Here is a 6,036-nt window from a genome sequence, read left to right as displayed (position 1 = left end):
GTGGTGGCAGCACCTGTAATGACAGCTAACAGGGAGGCTGAGGCAGGAGAATCACTTGAACCCGGGAGGCAGAGGTTGTAGTGAGCTGAGATTACACCATTGCACTCTGCCTGGGCAACAAGAGTGAAACTTCATCTCAAAAAACAAACAAACAAACAAACACGCCAAACACACACACACACACACACACACACACACCCCAAAGTAGAAAAAAAATAAAATTTTCTCTGTCTCATTATCCAAAGATAACTAGCATTAAAATGTCATTGTATTTTCTTCCTTAAAACAAGAGTAATGTATACACTACTCTTATTTTAACACAGCCATCATCAAACTCTCTTCTTTTTTGTTTGTGTGTTGTTTTTCATCCAGCTCAAAATGTCACGAACGCTATATTAAATACTGGGTTTAGTTGTTTTCATTTATTTTAACAATAATCATTTGGCTTTATTATAATGAGCTTTTCATGAATTCAGTTCACAGTATTATTCTCCTATAGTGGAATGTTTTAGTATCATTTTTTACATTATTAATAATGTAATTGAATTGGTATTTTGGTACAGAAAGCTTTTATTATATTTAGAATTACTTCTTTAGGCTAGAGTCCCAGAACAAAGATCACAAAGTACAAACATTTTTAAGGCTCTTGACATTTTAAAAATGACTTTCCAACAGGGCATGGTGATGCGTGACTATAATGTCAGCACTTTGAAGGCCCAGGACTTGAGACCAGCCTGGGCAACATAGCAAAAAACCTGCCTCTATTATTACTTAAAAAAAAAAAGTTTAAAATATTTTAAAAATTAAAAAATTACTTCCCAAAGCATTTGCTAGTATACATGTTCACCAGCAATATCAGTCTCTGTCTCTCATTATTTTTTGAAAATATGAGCAATTTATGGAGTGGAAGATACTTTAAGGCAGTGCATTATTTTGGGATGATGTGTCCTGAGCCCCAACAAAACATCTTCTGAATCCCAAACCTCGAAATTGGCTAAGACCCAAAAAGTCGGTCATTTGTGTTTGGCAGATTAAATGAAACACATCACCTTTCCCCCAACTGACAATTCCCCATCAGGGATCACCAAGGACCAGAAAAAGGCCAGGGACTCTGGTAGAAGTCTGGGATACTGTGAGGCCATTGCAAATGGCTTTGTTCCCTGGCTCTGTCACAAGCTGGGAGAACAGTCCTAGGGATGACAGAGTTGGGGAGGAGAGGACACACCCAGATTCTGTTCCTTCCCCTCCTTCAGGCACTGCAGGCAGAACTGTGGGTTTGACTCATAAATGACTTGATGATGAGCATCTCCAGTGGAAGAGGGCAGTCTAGGCCGAGGCTCACTAGGGGCAGGCCTGGGGGAAGGTGAGAGGCACCAATGTCAGCATTGCTGACAAGGGTTACGCCTGTGTCGTAGCAAGGTTTGGCAAGTACCTGCCACAGCAAAAGCCTTCTAGAAAGCTGTCAGCGTCCACTTATTAGCATCGAACTTAAGTAAACGGAAAGAGGTTATTAATTCCCTTTAACTTATGTGTATCTACATGTATATAAATATCAAAATGTTAAGAGGGGTTCTTTTTTTTTTCCAAATTTCTGTTGATTTGCAAAGAGGGGTTATTTCTGTATTTCTGAGATGATGAGTGATTTTTATATTCTTCTTTATACTTGTATATTATTTGTAAATTTCTAAAATAAATACCATTTTAAAATTGAAAACATCCAGACTCCGTAAATCATTGTAAAAATAAGTGAAAACTCAATTGGAAGAAAATTCTAGTTAAATATGGCAGCTGGAACATCAAAATTTATTTCCTCTTCCTACTTGAAACATCACTGAAGGTTAACAAAAGTATTAAAGCAGGCAAAAATCCAAAAGACAAAGACTTGGGAGAAAGAAGAAGACAATAGTTCGGAAACGTCCACAAAGTGGAGGAGGCCAAAAAGCAAGAGTGGAGAACTAGCACTGCATAGAGAAAGCTGCCGCTGGCCGGGCAGAGTGGCTCATGCCTGTAATCCCAGTACGTTGGGAAGCCAAGGTGGGCAGATCATGAGGTCAGGAGTTCAAGACTAGCCTGGCCAGCATGGTGAAACCCTGTATCTACTGAAAATACAAAAATTAGCTGGGTGTGGTGGTGCGCACCTGTAATCCCAGCTACTTGGGAGGCTGAGGTAGGAGAATTGCTTGAAGTCGGGATGTGGAGGTTGCAGTGAGCTGAGATTGCACCACTACACTCCAGCCTGTGCGACAGAGCCAGACTCCATCTGTGGTGGGGGACTGGAGGGGAAGAGAAAGCTGTTGCTTATAGCTGCTGCAGGGCCTGGAGGTCGAGGAATCCAACGGGAGGGAACAGCACAGGGGAGGGCAGGATGGGGTAACAGCAGGACTGCTTGTTCATCTGTTTAAAAGCAGGCTGTGCCCCATAGAACAGGGCCTGCCCCATCTAGATGCTTAATAAACACTTGTTAATGAATGGGTGAAAGGGTAGAGGAATGGCCTTCCAGTTGGGACTGAGTCCTCCCTGGTTAAGAAAGCACATTGGGCTTTGGGGCGTGCCTGCTCTTCGCCTTTCGCTGCTGTCCATTGATTTCTTTTTCCAGGAAGAAAAATGGCATCCAGGCTGGGCACAATGGCTCACGCCGGTAATCCTAGCACTTTGGGAGGCCAAGGTGGGTGGATCACCTGAGGTCAGGAGTTCAAGACCAGCCTGGCCATCATGGTGAAACCCCATCTTTAAAAAATAAAAGAAAAATGGCATCTGTTGCAGGTGATCCACAGCCAAGTGTGGTGGCTCAGGTGGTCAACCTGCCCTTGGTGAGCTCCACGTATGAGCTCATGTCCTCAGCCCATGTCAGCACAAAGGACCAGTATCCCTACTTGAAGCCTGTGTGTGAGATGGCAGAGAAGGGCGTGAAGACCATCACCTTGGCGGCCATGACTGGTGCTCTGCGCATCATCCAGAAGCTAGAGCCTCAAATTCCAGTTGCTGATACCTATTGCCGTAGGGGGCTAGAAAGGACTGAGGTTGTTGCCAATGCCCAGGGTGCTGTGACTCGGGCCAAAGATGCTGTGACGACTACTGCAACTGGGCCTAAGGATTCCGTGGCCAGCATGATCACAGGGGTGACAGACAAGAGCAAAGGGACGGTGACTGGCAGTGTGGAAAGACCAAGTCTGTGGTCAGTGGCAGCATTAACACAGTCCTGGGGAGTCGGCTGATGCAGCTCGTGAGCAGTGGCTTGGAAAATGCACTCACCAAATCAGAGCTGTTGGTAGAGTGGTACCTCCCTCTCACTGAGGACGAACTAGAAAAAGAAGCAAGAAAAGTTGAAGGATTCAGTATGGTTCAGAAGCCAAGCTGTTCTGTTAGACTGGGATCCCTGTCTACCAAGCTTTGCGTCTGTGCCTACCAGTAGGCTCTCAGCAGGGTTAAAGAAGCTAAGCAAAAAAGCCAAGAGACCATTTCTCATCGCCATTCTGCTGTTCACCTGATTGAATTTGCCAGGAAGAACGTGCACAGTGCCAATCAGAAAATTCAGGACGCTCAGGATAAGCTCTGCTTCACCTGGGTGGACTGGAGAAGGAGCACTGGATGCGATGATACTGATGAGTCCACTGTGCTGAGCACATCGAGTCACAAACTCTTGCTACTGCCCGGAACCTGACTCAGCAGCTCCAGACCACGTGCCACACCCTCCTGTTCAACATCTAAGGCTGACTGCCGCACAACCAAGATCAGGCCCCGCAATGGGGGTGGTGGCTGGCGACATCTACTCGGTGTTCCACAGTGCTGCCTCCTTTAACGAGAGTCTGACAGCCTCCTCACTTCCAGCAAGGGGCCGCTGCAGAAAATGAAGAAATCTTTAGATGACGTGATGGATTATCTTGTTAACAACACACCCCTCAACTGGCTGGTAGGTCCCTTTTACCCTCAGCTGACTGAGTCTCAGAATGCACAGGACCAAGGTGCAGAGATGGACAAGAGCAGCCAGGAGGCCCAGCGATCTGAGCACAAAACTCATTAAACCTGCCCCTGTTGGCCAGGCATGGTGGCACATGCCTGTCATCCCAGTACTTTGGGAGGCCAAGGGGGCAGATCACAAGGTCAGGGGTTCAAGACCAGCCTGACCAACATGGTGAAACCCTGTCTCTACTAAAAAAAAAAAAAAATACAAAAACCTGCCCCTGTCACCAGTGTGTGATGTAGCCAGCTAGATGACACCTTTTGTTATGTTGAAATTAACCTGCTAGGCAACCCTAAATTGGGAAACAAGTAGCTAATAAGAAGGCCCTCAATTATAGTTATTTCTGGCTAAATTAAGGATTTTAATGTTTCCGGCATTAGCAGATGATTTCTGTTCACCTGGTAAGAAAAGAATGATAGGCTTGTCAGAGCCTAGACAGAACTCACAAAAAAATTCAAGTGCACTTATGTTTTCATTCTGTGTCCCCTGTGTTGCTTTTGCTACTGTTTGTATTGAATAAAAACATCTTCATGTGGGCTGGGGTAGAAACTGGTGTCTGCTCCGGTATGATCTGAGCAGGCCTCTTTACTGGTTTATCTCATGATGATTGTTTCTACAACTTGATTTTATTTTATTTTTTATCTCTCAAATAGGAATACTACCTTTTTTTTTTTCGAGACAGAGTCTCCCTCTGTTGCCCAGGCTGGAGTACAATCGCGTGATCTCGGCTCACCGTGACCTCTGCCGCACGGGTTTAAGTGATTCTCCTGCCTCAGCCTCCCGAGTACCTGGGATTACAGGTCCCCGCCACCACACGCAGCTAATTTTTGAATTTTTAGTGGAGATGGAGTTTCACCAGGTTGGCCAGGCTGGTCTCGAACTGCTGGCCTCATGATCCACCTGCCTCGGCCTCCCAAAGTGATAGGATTACAGGCGTGAGCCACCGCGCCTGGCCAGAATACTACCTTTGATTTCAATAAAATTCACTTCAGGATAGATCAGTTTTTTTAAAAAAAAGCCTTTTCCTCCCTGATGCCACTGAAGTCGCATGCGTGAGGTCTCTATGCCACCGCCACTGCAGATGCCACCAAGATGCACTACATTGCCTCCTACCTGCTGGCTGCTCTGGGGGTAAGCCCTCCCCCAGTGCCAAGAACATCAAGAAGATCCTGGACAGCGTGGGCAGAGAGGCAGATGACCACCGACTCAACAAGGTTATCAGTGAGCTGAATGGAAAGAACATTGAGGATATGATTGCCCAGGGTATTGGGAAGCTTGCCAGCATTTACGCCGGCTGTGGCCATCTCTGCTGCCCCAGTCTGCCCCCTCCCCTGATACAGCAGAGAAGAAAGATGAGAAGAAGGAGGAGTCTGAAGAGTCAGACGATGACATGAGATTTGGCCTCTTTGATTAAACTCCTCCTCTGCTGCAAATAAAGCCTTTCTATGCATCCAAAAAAAAAAAAAACACACACACACATTAGAAGAACCTTTCCACATTGAGACACTGAATCTGTGCCCCCAAGGCTGAGGCCACATTATGGCTCTGGCACACAAGGGCTAGATGCATGTGCACCCGTGCTCAGTGCCAGGCTCTCCTGGGGTGGCTGCTGCTGCCCTGTCACCTTGGCCCATTAGGAAGAGCCCAAGTAAATGGCTGGAACAGAGGGAAGGGGGAAGAACAGCTGGGGCTGGGAAGCAAGGATGAAGCTTGGCTGTTCCTAAGCCCAACTGCACAGGGGCCTTGAGCATCGGTGGACAGGACACCATTAAAGCACTCCCGGCCCTCTGCCCTGCTGGAAGATGGACCTCCCTCGTCCCAAGCCAGGCACCCTGCCTTCAGGTGATTCTGGACCAGCCCTGTCCCTGCCACTTGCCCTGGGGAGGGGATTGTTTCACAGACCCTTAACACCTAACAGCCCATCCTGCTTTCACTTAGGGGGACCCTCGTTTATCAAATACCATCTTCAATTTACACTGGTTGCCTTCTCTCTGCCAGCCTGTGAGGAAAAACCATTTTTCCAGTCCTCTGCAGAAATGGAGGCTCTGAGAAGCTAAATAACAACCCCCAGTCCG

General features: G+C 46.8%; 2 pseudogenes; both read left to right on the top strand.

Annotated features, from left to right (window-relative positions):
* Positions 1 to 2,747: 2,747 nt before the first annotated feature.
* Positions 2,748 to 4,097, top strand: LOC108294268 (annotated as a pseudogene).
* A 956-nt stretch (positions 4,098 to 5,053) lies between these two features.
* On the top strand, positions 5,054 to 5,421 carry LOC108294267 (annotated as a pseudogene).
* Positions 5,422 to 6,036: the final 615 nt, after the last annotated feature.

This window comes from Cebus imitator, unplaced genomic scaffold, assembly GCF_001604975.1.
Source record: "Cebus imitator isolate Cc_AM_T3 unplaced genomic scaffold, Cebus_imitator-1.0 Scaffold572, whole genome shotgun sequence".
In the NCBI taxonomy this organism is placed as follows: domain Eukaryota; kingdom Metazoa; phylum Chordata; class Mammalia; order Primates; family Cebidae; genus Cebus; species Cebus imitator.
This window is presented reverse-complemented; position numbering and strand designations above follow the sequence as displayed.